Source organism: Panthera onca, chromosome E2, assembly GCF_046562875.1.
Source record: "Panthera onca isolate mPanOnc1 chromosome E2, mPanOnc1 haplotype 2, whole genome shotgun sequence".
Classification (NCBI taxonomy): Eukaryota; Metazoa; Chordata; class Mammalia; order Carnivora; family Felidae; genus Panthera; species Panthera onca.
Window position 1 is genome coordinate 55,232,405 of NC_138353.1, and position 15,765 is coordinate 55,248,169.

General features: G+C 40.4%; 1 long non-coding RNA gene and 1 pseudogene across 1 annotated transcript in view; one reads left to right on the plus strand and one right to left on the minus strand.

Moving 5' to 3' along the window:
- Positions 1–15,765, plus strand: part of LOC145713236 (uncharacterized) — a 180,147-nt gene that overhangs the window by 12,190 nt on the left and 152,192 nt on the right. The gene's annotated exons all lie outside the window — the stretch shown is intronic.
- LOC145713213 (thymosin beta-4-like) lies at positions 3,826–6,108 on the minus strand (annotated as a pseudogene).

Genomic DNA, 15,765 nt, shown 5'->3' on the forward strand with positions numbered 1-15,765 from the left:
GAAAATGTCCCTTGGTGTCTGTTCCTTGGGGTGCCAGCAATAGAGCAATAAAAAGTAGCCTTGAGAGGGGCCCAGGTGAGTGGAATGGGTGCTGTGAAGTTCTCTGGAAGCTGAGGCAATGGGCAGGGCGGGGGTTGGGGGGGGGGGGGGGGCAGCATACTGCCAGATGCAGAAGAAAAGAAGAATACTGCCTAGGAAAGTGGACCTTGTGCATAGCCAGGAGGAAAAAAAAGACAATTTAGTTTTATATGTTACATTTTAATAATAGTCATTTGTAACTGCATAATGAAATTTGTGAACAAAAGTTCATTTCCAGAAGAATAATCTCTAACTGATATGCAATGCCTCAGTAGGATTTGGCCAGGTTTTAATTTTAGCTTGAATAAATAATGTAAGATACTAGGCTGGGTGAGATAAAAGGAAATCTTTGTACTTTCATCTCTCCATGATGGAAATAATAACTACTTTATTTCAAAACAAGTTTCCAATTAGTTTCTGTGAAATATTATTATCCCCTTTTTCCAGATACTGTAGCTCATTTTGAAACTTAATTTTGATAATATATAAACATTTTTTAAACTTACTCTACAGGAATGACAGTTATATTTGGAGAGAGGAACACTGTTGGGCTGGAACTATATTATTTGGGACTGTTCTAAATAATAGTAAAAATAACAAAAGAGAATTAGTCAAAATGTAATCTCTTTCATGACTATTCATGACCTGGCGTGGATTTCTCTTTAGACCATTTCCTTTAAGGTTGTTCCATGGACTTTTTTCTTCAAGACTAGTAACATGTCACTTAAGGTTATGTACTCTCTTGTCCCCTTTTAAAAAGCTGGTATTATTTAAATAATCACTGAACTCATTCAGTAAACACCTGAGTACCAACTGTGTGCCAGACCCTGGGCCAGGTGCTGGGGCTTATGTAGTGAATCTGGTAAATGTGACATTTGCCTTTGTGGTGCTTACTCTAGGGCTACCTGAGAAATTCTGAGGACACTTTGGGGGAGAGGTTTTATAGAAATAAAGACCCACGTTTTAATTTGTATTTTAAGTCAGGACCTGACCATTATCAATGAATCATTCCAGATGGATAAACGAGGCACAGATTATTCGGGCTCAACCTGTTAGTAATAAAGCGGTGACTTCAGTTGAAAAGTTGGTCCCCTGTTGAGTCCTTCACTCCCTAAGCCCCATAAGCTCACTTTCCTACAATTGCCATGTACTGTTCACTCTGTTTTTCTTCCCTCAATGTAGAAAGGCAGACTGGTGATACTATTTTTCAGATGAAGAAAACAAGGCAGGGGGAGTTTTACCCAAGGCCACTTATCACTTTTATGGAGGAGCCAGCATCACAACTCCTACCCTTTGAGTTTCCAGGCCGTTGCCTAGCTACCAAACCTCCCTGCCTCTTCCACTGCACAGCAGCCGAGCAGGCGCTTAATAATCATAATTGATGGTGCTGGCTAAAAGGGAGAGCTCAGAGTGATTCTGGGGAGTTTGTTTTTACATACCAATGAATTTTCTTCTTCTTGTGGTCAATAACCTGTACCCATTTGTTTTAGATAGCTTCCCTGTCTTAGTCCACAATGAAGCTTTCTTATCTACACTGATGATTTCTCTTTTCTCTCTTTCTCAACTATTCTTTCTGGGGGAATCTAGTTGCTGTTTACAGGTATCACACATTTTAAAGAAATATTTGTCTTAAAACAAAACAAAAAACAATGTCTGGCTTCCCACAGAAGAGCCTCACTATAGCAATTTTAAGGAATAGAATGCAGTTCAGTGAAAGTTAAATAAATTCCACCAGAAAGTAACACTTCTTCTTAAAGTATTAGCTCCACTAGTTATTTAACTATGTTAAAAATATTTGAGCACCTGTTTGTTCCAGATACCATCCTGAATAAAAAGATAACTTTGTTTATCCTTTCAGTGATGATTTATTGAGTGCCCGACATGTGCAAAATACCATGCATATGCTGGGGATTCTGTACTTGTCCTTATGTTGCAGATAGTCCAGGGAGGAGAGTCAGACAGTCTGAGAGGATCACATGAGTAGACGATTACAACTTTCACATGTGCCTCAAAGAAGGAGCACATGATGCTGTGAGTGCCCATTACGGTGGCTTTAGCAGTCAGGGAAAAGTGGTACTCCAGTTGAGTTGTGATGAATAAGCAGAGGGAACTAGACAAATAGGGAAGGAAAGAGCATTCCAGGCAGAGGAAACACATTCAAAGGCCCTGTGGTGGGTGAGAACATGTGGAGTCCAGGAACTGTAAGACTAGCATGGTTTGAGTAAAATAAGAGGTTGAGAGGAAGCTGGAAAGGCAGGTAGAGGCCAGACTGTGCATGGTATCAGATGCTTGTACTGTGTTACCTCATGGCCTCAGCCTGCTTTCAGCCAAGGCTATGTGGATCGTGCCATGCAAGCTCCCACCAATTCTGTGCTGACCTCATTCCAAGTGTGCCTGGGGCTTCGCTGGTCCCCAGGCCTACTTCCCTTATAGGAGACCACCGGCAGTCACATGTGAGCAAGTCTCAAGTGCCAGGGAATTAGCACCCACAGGCACCACCCCCCCTGCCCCCCACCCCAGCCATTGGTGGATGAAAGCCTATAGGTGAATGCTTCTCCCCTTTGTCTCTGGGAGCAATTCTGAAATGCATTCCCCACACTCCCTCAGAAGTTCCCTTTGGATTGATCACAGCTGCTCACAGGGTGGTCCACTTGCTCATTCACTTCCTCCCTTTCCCTAAACCATGAATGACTCCTGTTCCTTGGGGTCACTTCCCAAATGAAAAAGCACAGGCAAGCTTTTGTGTTCTGTTGTTTGGGTGGGTGGGTGGGGGGAGCCAGAGAAAGATGCCATGTGAAGGAACTTGGAATTTTGTCTTTGTCTTAGAAGCTGTGGAAAATGATTGTTTTAACAGGATGGTGAATTAGCACTTTTGCACTTCAAAGAGATCGTTTTAGCTGCAGTGTGGAAAATGGATTGGAGGAAGGCCAGGGTAGGTGAGGGTGGAATAGTCTAGGCAAACATAGTTGGAACAATAAAGATGGAGAGAAATAGATTTCCAAAATATTCAGGGCTCCTGATTGACAGGACTTGGTGACAGATTGGCTATGGCAAGTGAAGGAGAAGGAGGTATTTGAAATGACTCCTAGGTGTCTGACTTTCTTAGCTGAATGGATGATGATGCGCTTCCCTCAGATGGGAGACTCTGGAAGGTCAGGTGTAGGCGAGGGAGTACCAGTTAAGGTTTTGTATGAACCTAATAGAACCTGGCTTAAACAAAAGGGGGATTAGTTGGCTAACAGAAATGGAAAAAAAAAAAAAAAAAAAAAAAAGGTAGACTGGCTTTAGGCAGGACTTGTTTAGGGACCAAACAATGTGACAAGGATCAGTCTCTCAGCTTTGCTTCCCTTGGGTACCTTTGGCTGCTTAGGGGGGAAGCAAGATGACCACATTCTCATATGACCAAGTACAGGAAGAGGGCTTTTCTCTCCAGGAGCCAGCTAAAGCATCATGGTGACTCATTTGCTCTGATTGGATTATATGCCCACAGGCCAAGAGACACCCTGTTTAGGGGGATAGGATATGTGGATTGGTGTAATCACTGCTTACCCCTGGTTGTGGATGAGGGTGGGGTCAGTCTCATGGAAACTCATTTGGCCCAGAGTGGGAGGGATGAAGTCCTTGAAGGAAATTGAGATGTTGCTGCTATTAAGTAGGGGAAAATTGGTGCTAGGAAAGTAACCAACAGTTCTCAATACCACGGAGAAAGTTCCTGAGTTTTGTTCTGAACATGTGTTTGAGGTACCTTTAAAGATCTTCAAAAGACAATGGATGCATGGAGTTAATTCAGAGGAGAGTTCTGGGATGGATGTAGCTTGGGAATAATTTGCATAAAAGTAGCCCTGAAACTGAGGGAATGGATAAAATTAACTAGGAGAGAAATACATACTGAGAGGAGAAGAGGACCACGGACCAAAGATCAAGTGTGGAAGCATTCCAACATTGAGTTGGAATTCTCCTAGGTCAAGGGTAATTAATCTGAAAATAAGGAATAAACAAAGAGGTAGGAAGAAATCTTGGAGCACTGACTTATTTAATAAATAATGAATGTGACACATAATAGCTGCCTCCTTGGAATTCACAGTCCAGTAACCAGACTTGAGTTCAAAATTGATGTAGAGAGAAATTCAATTTCCACAAGTTAACGGTTGTATTAGAGGCATAAACCCCCAGCACATCCAGTGGGAGCACAGAGAAGAGAATGGCTAATTGTTCTTGGCAGGGTAAAGGGATCACGTGAGAATCTTAAGAGATGAACAAGATTTTGCCATTTGGAGAAGGAAAAAGTTCAGGTCCAAGTTCAACTTACATAGAAGAGTCCGGAAGGAATCAGAAGTAAGGGATGACAACCTAAGCCATGAGAAATTTAGGAAATAGGCAAAGACCTAGTAAATCTATTGGCTAAGGAGGAAAAGCTGGGGGTATCATTTGGTTATGTTTTGGGATGGCTACTTATCTGTGAGCTTCACTGTATCACTCTATCACTGCAAAGTATATAAGTATATAAGTATATAAGACAACTTATAGACTCAGTCAACGATCATAACAGCCAAAGAAAGGAGGCTGTACAATAAACAAACGGAAAACCAAATAAATAAAATCGGTAAGTTGACTGGGGATGGAAGAGTTAAGAAAGTTACATATGGAGCAGTAACCATAACATTTCCAACTAACTAAGGCATGTTTCTGAAGGAAGTATGATTTAGGGATCTGATTAGCCAGAAGAGCTTGGGGATGGGGCACACTTTCCAGGCATTTCAGGCAGAGGGTAGCTGTGACAGGCACACTAATGCCCTCAAAGATGTCCACATCCTTATTCCTAGAAACTGTGAATATATTACCTTACATGGCAAGGAACAATTCAGGTTGCAGATGACATTAAGCTTGTTAATCAGCTGACTTGAAGAGAGGGAGATTGTTCTGGATTATTCTGGTGGGTCTCATTTAAATTTTTTTTTTTTTTTAACATTTATTCATTTTTGAGAGACAGAGAGACAGAGTATGAGCCGGGGAGGGGCAGAGAGAGAGGGAGACACGGAATCTGAAGCAGACTCCAGGCTGTGAGCTGTCAGCAGAGAGCTCCACGCAGGGCTCGATCTCATGGACTGCGAGATCATAACCTGAGCCGAAGTCAGAAGCTCAACCAACTGAGCCACCCAGGTGTTCCGTGGTGGGTCTCATTTTAAATCATAAGGATCCTTTAAAGTAGAGGAAGGCAGAAGAGGAAGTCAGAGAAAGATCTGAAGATGCTTTGCTGCTGGTTTTGAAGTTGGAGGTAGGGGCCATGAACAAAGGAATGCAGGCAGCCTCTAGAAGCTGGGAAAAGGCAAGGAAGCACATTCTCCTCTGGAGTCTCCAGAAAGGAGGGTTCTAACTCTGCTAACATCTCAACTGTAGCCCAGTAAGAGCCATTTTGGACTTCTGAGCTGCAGAACTGTAAGATAATACACTTGTGTATTTTTTAAAATTTTGGTTTTAAAACTTTATTTGATTATGAAAAAATTGTGCATTGCAAGAATTAAAATCATTTGAACAACAACAACAACAACAAATGGCACTCTGATTAAACTATATTTTACAGCCTGCAGGATACCTTGGGCCAGCTTGGTTTTCACTAGAGATTTCCCTGCCAGCCTGCCACCCACCGCCCACCCCTCCCAGCTTCTTTCTTCACCAACATGCAAGTTCTTTTCCTTCCTTGTCAGCCAGAGAGGCCCGTTGGAGAGGCAGGTTCAGCCTTCCTTGCCAGTAGTTCTTTCACTTGAAAAGGGGGCAGCACAGTCATTTAAACTGGATCCAACCTCTTGGCTTCTTACAAAGTTAAACAGCTCAAAGAAAGAAGATAAGAAGACAATGCTTGTGGAACAGACAGTATGTATTGGCTTGCACACCTCATTACAATTCACCTGCTTGTGGCTCCCATTCAGTGGTTTCTTCTGAAGGCAGTGGATTTTTCTCTTGCATTTTTATCTTCTTCAGTTTCTATGTATCGAATTTCTCAGTCTCAGCCATATGGGGTTTGTCAGACATAGTTGTAGAGGAAGCTGAGTGAGACATGTGAGCTGGCAAAGTCCGATCTGTGCAGTGGCCGCTGAGTCTGAATTTGTGTGGTTTTAAGCCAAGTGGCTGAAATAGTCTAATGGATGAAAGACACAGAGTTGGTTTGCTTCTGGAATAGACAGAAACCAGTTGGAAATAGGGGAGGCCATGCACTCAAGATGTTATTATTACCTCTCTTTGGTTAATTTAAAAAAAAAAATTTAATTTGGGATAATTTCAGACTTTTAGAGAAGTTACAAAAATAGTGCAAAGAATGCTTGTGTATCCTTCACATAAGTACCTAAATTATAACAATTTAACATATTTGCTTTATAATTTTCTCTCTCTACATAAATAAATATATACATGAAACATATAACTACAACGTATAGTATATAAATATAGTAAATATTCTCTCTAATATTTCACTATGTGGATATTTTATATTATGTATTATATATAATTTATTGAACTGTTTGAGTAAATTGAAGATATGGTGTCCCTCTCTTCCCCAAATACTTCAATGTGTGATTCTTGAAAAATATAACCACTGTACAGTGACCAAAGTCAATAAATTAAAAACGACACAGCATTATTAGGTGATGTAAAAGCCTATTTAAGTGCTGCCAATTGCCTCATTCATGTCCTTTACAACAAAGAGAATATTTTTTTTTCAGATCCAGGATCTAACCCAGGATCATGTGTTGCATTTGGATCTCATATTGTTTGTCTCCTTCAGTCTGGAGCAGTAATTCAGGTTCTCTCTGTTTCTCATGATTTCCACATTTTTAAAGAGTACAGCCAATCATTTTGTAGACTGTCCCTCAGTATGGGTTATGTAATGGTCTTTTGTGACTAAGATTCAGGTTATGCTTTTTGGCAGGAGTTTTCAGCATTGGTACTGTGTCCTTCTCTGTGCATGATATCAGGAGGTACTTGCTGAAGATAATATTGCCAGCTTACTTCACTGTAAAGTTGCTATCATTCTCTTTATATTTAATAAGTGTCTTGGGGAGGTATTTTGAGACAATACAAGTATGTTGTTTCTCATTAATACTTTCACTTGCTCATTTTAGCATCCATGATTCTTGTCTGAAACAAGTAATTCTATCGTGGCTGCCATTTAGAGATTCTCCAATTATTCAAACTTTAAATCTCTGAGTCTAGCAGGTGGGATTGTTTTTATTTTTTTATTTTTTTAATTTACATCCAAGTTAGTTAGCATATAGTACAACAATGATTTCAGGAGTAGCCCATCTATTTAGCCCATCCCCCCTCCCATAACCCCTCCAGTAATAAGAGGTGGGATTTTTAAAACATAACCCCAATACCTTCATCTTATTTAAAACCAAATGAACAATAATTCATTAATTTCCCAATTATCTTACAAATTTTAAAAGCTCTTTATTTTGAGATAATTTTAGACTTACAGAAGGATTTCAAAAGCAGTGTAGAGGGTTTCTATATGCCAGTAATTTTCTGTTACATCTGTACATCACATTTGGAAGAATTGACAATTTAATAATACTGAGTCTTCCAGTCTATAAATGTGATTATTTGGATCTGCACATATTCTGTTATATATTATAACATGAATGACATATATAGAACTAAATTTCATTTTTGGAGTGCTACTAAAAATGGTATTTAAAAAAAATTTTGAATTCTAATTTGTCACTGCAAGTGTGCAGAATTGACTTTGTATCCTGCAGAGGTGCCAAACTCATATACAAGCTCTAAGAGATATGTCTGGTGTATATTTTGGGATTTTCTATATAGACCATCATGTCATATGTGAATGGAGATGATTTTCTTTCTTCCTCTCCAATTTGTAAGCCTTTGATTTCCTTTTGTTGTTTTATTGCAGTGGCTAGAATGTGCCCAGTATGATGCATTCAGTATGGTGTTGAATAGGAGTGGTGAGAGAGGACATTCCTGGTTTGATCTGAATGGGAAAGCATTGAGTTTTGGGCCAATTGGTTGTCCTGAGACCTCATTTTCCAATGAGTTTGAAAAAAAAATTGAATTTGAAGATTTGTAGTTTCTGGCATTTTAAGAATATTTTTTAAGTTTATTTATTTTGAGAGAGAGAGAGAGAGAGAGAGGCAGAGAGAGAGAGGGAGAGATGGAGAATCCCAAGCAAGCTCCACACTATCAGCACAGAGCTCAACATGGGGCTTGAACTCACAAACCTCAAGATCATGATCTGAGCCAAAATCAGTAGTCAAATGCTCAACTGACTGAGCCACCCAGGTGCCCCTGGCTTTTTCCTTTTTGGTTGTACTAAGTGTGGGACTGATGTTCAGTCTAGCTGTCTATATCCCCAAGTGGAAACTGGAGGCTCCACACGTTTTTTCTCACAACTGTTTGTTTGAGTCAGAATCCAAATGAGATTTATATAACCTAATGTTGATATGTTCCTTAAGTCTCTTTTGATGTGTATTTTGTTCTTCTTTTCCTGTCTATTTGTTCTTCTTGCTATTTTTTTTTTCTGTTATTGTTGTCAAAGACACTGGGTTGTCTATTTTATAATGTTTCCCATAGTCTGAATTTTGCTGATTACATCCCCGTGGTATGGCTTAATATAGTCCTCTGCCCACTGTTTTCCCTGTAAATTGGTAGTTAGATCTTGAGGCTTTATCAGAATCAGGTTTATTTTTCCTTGAAAATTCATAATCTGGGTATTTCTTTGTGTGTGTGTGTGTGTGTGTGTGTGTGTGTGTGTGTGTGTGTATGATTTATCAGCTATTGATGTTAGCTGCCCACCTCTCTATATTATGGCTTTTAAAATGCCTTTCTTTTGGGGTGCCTGGGTGGCTCAGTCAGTTGGGCGTCTGGCTTTGGCTCAGGTGATGATCTTGTGGTCTGTGAGTTCGAGTCCTGTGTCGGAGTCTGTGCTGACAGCTCAGGGCTTGGAGCCTGCTTCAGATTCTGTGTCTCCCTCTCTCTCTCCCCCTCCCCTGCCCACACTCTGTGTCTCTCTGTCTCTCAATAATAAAGAAACATTAAAAAAATAAAAATAAAATTCCTTTCTTTTACTGTAACGAAGATTATAGTAAAAATTTGTAATGAAGTTGAAGAAAATGAGGCTCAGAAAGGTTAAGTGACTTTCCTAAGTCAGCATGTCCATTTAGTAAAAGTTGTAGCCTGGAACCTGTGTTTTGGGAATGCAAGCCCTATATGCTTTCTATAAGCATATTACCTTTCCAGACATTGCATTATTAAGCAGTAGGAAGATCACTTTTCCATCCTGAGGTACATGAGGCATATTCATCTCTTTTAGGAAGATTGAATTCTCTTTTGCTTAGATGCATAGGACCATACCAAATGATTATTCAAAAAAATATTCCCCTCAAGTTCTGGGTTACATCCCTTTTTATGGATACAATTAATTTTTTTTTTCATGCTAGTTCTAGTGTCTGGAATGGTGTCTAAACTCCACTCTGAATCCTGAGCACATTTGGGCTTCTGCTTGCTACTCCAGTGCTACAGAAGACAAGACAACATGAACAGATGTAGATTAAGTACTACAAAGCAATTTGTTTCTTTTTTATACTGCATTCAAGACTTGCTACTAAAATTTCTCCTCCACTTGGAAAGAGAGAGGGGGGAGGAAGGAGAGAGGGAAGGGATAATGTTGCAGTTGGTTTTTATCTACCACCTAAATTTTTCATGAGTTTGTATCTAAGGTGATATAGCATCTCTCTTGGGGGGCAGGCAATTCCATGAATTATTGGCTAGTGTTTTGTGGAGACAACTGAGAAAAAGACATTTTTAACTCTATAAAAATAGATTTATCATGTTCAAATCAACCAAGGACAGACATCTATCTTGACCTGAGCATTCACTTTTCAACACAAGTGGATGTACTCAGATACCCATCCTGTATCATCTGATGCATGACTGTGATGTTCCTGAGCTTCTTTTCCTAAAGAGGACATGAGCTTCCCATCCTGCAAGTATTTCCTGGTATCACTGTATTATTAAATCTATAATAATAGGGATTATTATTGAAATAACTTTCATTCTATTTCAAATCCAATTTTTGAATTAAGGAAGGATGAACTTGGCTTTGCCTTTTAACCACAGGGTTCTGGGAATTCCTAAGCAGAGGGAAGGCTCCACCTCCTCTGCTTTCTCCTACACAGACTCAGAAACTCTTTGGTGTGAATGGACTTTTTGGCCTATATTAAACATTTTGCTCTGTGTTGGGACAAATGGAAGTATTGGGATCATGCTGGGCATAGGAGAAAATGGAGCAGAAACCCAAAGAACATACCTAACTTTGGAAACAGTGTTAAGAGTCCATTGCAAGGACCACAGTGAACAGATATAAAAGTAGGAGTTAAATTTAGCTCCCTACAACTTTTGGAATATTAAGGTAATATGGAGTTGTAGTGATTATCTGGTTCAATCCATTTTGGGGACGTGACTTACCTAAAGTCACAAAATTGCCACTGGCCAAACAGATGTTGAAGTTTTGTTCTCTTGAGCTGTTCCTTGAACTTCTCTTCCTTCAGCATCTGAATTCAGAAAACCTGGGCATGAGGTCTGGCCCTCTTGTTAACTTCATCTGTGATCTTGTGCAAATCACTCATTGTCACTGAAACTCATTTTCCCCATCTGAAAACTGTGGATAATGATACCTTTCAGGCTGTAGTTGACTAAATGGATTTGGAAGCCCTTCGTAGAAGTAAAGCACACAGAGGAGTTAGTAGAGCTGTGGAATCAAGCTGACTCTAGTTGGATCCACTCATATTCCTTAGGAAATTTCATGCTGTATCTAGACTTCTTCCTGAACACCTTGGGTGTGAATTCAAAGCCCATTAACATGCCATGCAATAAGAGGTGGTGAGGTGGTCAGCCACTTCACCTCAGTAACATCATCCCCAAGAACCCACTTATAGTCTGGAAGGAATCTGACTCTTGGGAGTTGCTGTAAAGATTATGTGGGCATCCTTTAGCATCTTCTTTCTGCTGTGAAAAAATATATATAGTTAATAGATTTCACTACTGTCTATAGGAGTGTTCACTAGGGATCTTTGGAAAGAGTAATCTTCACATTTAGAAGTATTTTCTCATTATGGATAATGGGATGATGAGGTGAAAAATGATCTTGGCTACTTATGATTCTAAAAAGCCTTCGGACTGAATAATGTTTGGTGAATTAGACATAATGAAAGCAAAGAAATAACTCATTTACTACAAGGTCCACTTAGTTATTTAATCACTTTTACTGTCATACAAATATGCATTCCCATGCAAAGTGGTGAAAAAGTTAGTAATGGCATAAAATGCAGTTGTATAATGACAGCTCTCTTATGTAAAGGGAGAGCTTCATTCTGGACAGTTCTGTGATTGAGCCAAGACTCCTTGTGGCATGGACCTTGTAGAGGGGCAGTGATTGGAATCCCTCACCTTGTCCCTAGATTATTATACATTGTTGAACAGAGAGGCATAAAATTGGCAAGTTAGACCTGGATTTTGTTTGTGCTGAAATGAGATCATTAGCGTGAAAATACTTTGGGAGAATACTGGCGGAATATGGAGTTACTATTACCTTAAATTTTTAGAAAATATAGGCCAAAGAAGGGAATGGATGCTCTTAGCCACATATTCTGAAAATATTACCAGAAAAACCAGTCCTAGAGTTATGACAGGCACCAAAATGCCCCATTTGGATTCTGGTGTCACCTGAAATTATTAGCAAAAAGCACAATTTGCCAAATCGTGTTACAGACACTGAGTGTGCAGGAACTCGGTGATGTGGGGCGGCCAGTGCAGAGAGGAGCGATTAGAGGGAGCTACACAAATCTTAAAGAACGGGAGAAATTTAAGTAGGGGGAACAGGAAGGCACATTCCAGGCCTGTAGTGGCTGGAAATCTGTAAATGGTTCTAACAGCTGGGGCAATGCTAGTGTTGTACCCTTGCCCTTCTTCTGGGTCCCCAGAGTTTTTAATAATGAGTCAATTTGAAGATCTTGCTCAAAGATGAGCACAAGTGTAGTCGTGACACAGAAGATGGCAGCACTGGATGGTGAAACTTTTCTCCCCTCTCAGTCTCATTAAACTGTAAAGCAAGTATTCTCTCCTTTAAGAGAGTTGCAGTAATTGCCATCATCCTCCTGGCTCAGCTCTGCTTCATATCAAGAGCTGTGACAGAGAGAGTATCTGTTAGAGCTCTACTGTCCAACAGAAGCTAATGCAAGCCACGTATGTAAGCCACGTGTGCAAGCTACATATGCAATTTAAGTTTTCTAGTAGCCACATTAAAACAGTAGAAACAAATCTGATGAAGTTATTTTAATATATATTTTATTTCACATCATATATGTAATCAATATAAGAAATTATTAATGAGACAATTTATATTCTTTGTTTTCAAAACTAGTCTTCAAAATCTGAGTATATTTTACTTTTTTAGCACATCTCAATTTGGACTAGCCAGATTCTAAGAGCTCAGCAGCCACATGTGGCTTTTGGCTACTATATTGGACACCACAGGATTTTCTTCTCCCTTTGAGATGTGGCTCTGCCTGAGTTCAATTCTGTATTTGAGGATATATTTCCAAAGTATCTGGGTGGGGTGGGGGCATCTGTCCATACCTAATGACACATCCCAAATCAGCTCCATGTGATCTAAAAAGTTAAAATATTTACCAGAATAATTTGTATGTTGTTGTAGAATCTGGGTCTGGAGTTCTCTCTTGTCCAGCAAGAGCGGGACACAGGAGAGAGGCTAATGTCTGGGAGGAGACAAGAGCCCCGAGTAAGGGTCCTTGCTTCCTTATTATTAGGATCAGAAGGCTTACAAGTGAGATGGGACTACATAGAGAGACAATGAAATCAGGAACATTAACTCATGGGCGTGGGGCAAAGGGGGTTTTGGAGATATGCAGTGTTAGGGGTTTGGGTCAATACAAAACAAGATTCTGGTGCTGGGTGGAAGGTTATTTACAGCAAACATGAGATCCCACCTAAGCTGGCCTAGGGGACAAGAAAGACAAAGCATGCTACCTTAGGGTCAACAAGGCATCTTTCTTTTGCTAATTAGCTCCTCTCTGGGCAACTTCACCCTGCTGCAGTCTATAGCCCTGTTTACCTAATTTGGTCCTTTCTTCCTGCGAAAGCAGCTTTCTGCTATTGTCCTATACCTTTGTCCTATACTGGGGGCCTTTCCCCCCTTTACCTAATTTTACTTACCTAATCTTGTTTACCCAAATTTGGGTGTGCTCATCCTATGGCTTTATCATCTTTATGCCTTATTAGCCCATCAGTGCAGGCTCAGGGAATTCCTAAGCTTATTCCCCAAGGTATGTATGTTAGTTTTCTTAATTTTGAACAGAAAAAAAAATCACAAAAGAAACATTTGGTAATCTACCACCATCACAATATAAAACCTATAAGTAATGAAAAAGTCAAAATTATTATTAAAAGAAGGAAGCAGATTGAAGGAGATATTTGCATTTATTATGAGAGAGGTTTTAATGAATACCTACAACATATAAAAAACCTCATTCACGTATAAGGAATAAAATTAATACCTCATTTGATTTATGGGATATAATTTATAGAAGAGAAAAAAGAGAAAATGAAAGCATTCAATTTGTTTATTCCTTAAAGAAATGAAAACCAAACTATCATTAAAACAAGTTAATTTTTTATACTTACGAGTGAAACTTACGGAACCAGGCTGGAACTCTGGTGGAAAAACCAAGTGGCACTTGGAGATCTTGGTGGATCAGAGATTTATTTAGCACTGGCAGACTCAGAGGAGACTGTTTCTCCAAAGATCTGATCCCCGAATGAAGAGGGGAAGGGTAATTTATAGCTGTCAGCTTCCATATCTGTGGTGGGTTTTCGCGTGGGCGACAAACAGGGCAAGAAGAACCCGTAAGAGGGGTCTCCAAGCTAGAGACCAGAGCTTGTTTTAGTCCTATTGGCCATCTTATGGTGTAAAACTTTATTCATTTTTCCCAACATTCCCCCCTTTGATGCCTTTTTAAAAAAATCTTTTACTAGGCCATCACTTTTTAGCTCTAGGGGTTGGTACCTCGGAGGGCTAAGAAACGTGCTGCAGTTTGGCGAGCAGCAGTGTTTTCAATAAAACGTACCAGGGTATGTAATATACAGGGGCCAATGGTCATAAGTAAAATTATGGAACAGAGGGGCCCTGCCAGGTCGGGGAGCCAGGATGCCCAGTCTTCGAGATCCCATCCTCTCCATTGACTGATATTTTCCTATTGTCTACGTTGAATTCTTTCCTTGAGTTCCTTAACCTTAGTTGTAACTATTCCTGACTGGCTTATGAAATAGCAACATTCCTCCCCCAGAAAGATACAAGTCCCTCCTTTTTCTGAAGTGAGGAGGTCGAGGGCTCGCCTATTTTGGAGGGACACTGCTGCCAGGGAGTTTATTTGGCTTTGTCAGGTTCCCAGGGAGTCTGCCATCTGTTCCATGGCCAGTTTGTTGGTGCAGTCTCTATTAGCCCGACAGCAAGAAGCAAGATCAGGGCGATGACACCAGTAAGGGGCAAGGGCTCGCAGAGTTGCATCCAAACCCCAGGGCTTGTTCCACATGTTGGTTCCTCAAGCTTCTGCCGTGCGCAGGCCAGCCAGCTTCTGGGGTGTGGCTGGAGCGGGGCTGGAGGTCTCTGGGGATAGTGTCTTTTTGAGGGTCAGTTTAAGCGGGTTGACTGGATCTGGATCACTTCGCCAGGTTCAGGGTTCCTCTGAGTTGGCCTTCTTAGCTCTGGAGTGATGGACCCATGGGGTGATACCTGAAACTGAATCCTCTATTTGGTTGTTTGTCTGTAAAGTCAACCTCCAAGTCTTCAAAAGGGGCGGGTTTCTGGTAACTGTCAGATCAGGTTTAGGGAAGATATGGTTTGCATATTTAGAGATCCATCCTGTTTTCCAGTTGTTTAAATAGTCATATGCCCATGGGGTCTTATTATTATTCCCACAGAATAATAAGCACAGAAGATTGTCTGTACATAAAATACTGTGACAATTTTTCTGAAGTTTACCTCAAGTTGTCTAGTTTAGGCAAACAACAAACATTTAAAGACAATCAGAACTAGGATTTAACATCCATAACGGTGCATTGTTGAAACACAGTTTTTCTCTTTAAAACCCCCCTTTCCAGAGATAGCCAAATTGAGACCAATGCATTTGTGGAACAAGTCCAGTCTTAACAAACCTGGCCTAATTATTTACATAAGCTCAGCAAGAATAGCGATTGATCATGAGGATCTTTTAAAGTTTGCTTTGCTGGGACCTTTTATAAAGATTCTCTGGGTTGAACTTTTAGTAGCTTCTCCAGGCCAGAAGCCAGGCCAAATACTTGCCATCAGACAGGCCTGCAATACCTGTAGAATTGGGCAAATTCCTCTTTATGAGATCCCCAAGATATCCTGAGGTTCCTGACTGGCCAGGAAATGAGCTTCTTTACTTACCTGGTGAGGCTGCTGACAACTCTGTAAGCAAGGTATCAGGCCAACATTTCCAAGGGGCTTTATGGCTCCATGTTTCATAAAGCCAACCTTAGTTCCTTAAAGCTGTCTGGTCATCTGAGTCCATGAATGCCATCCTCAAATATGACATTCCAGTCAAAGCCTTGGTAACATAACCAGTATTTCCAACGATG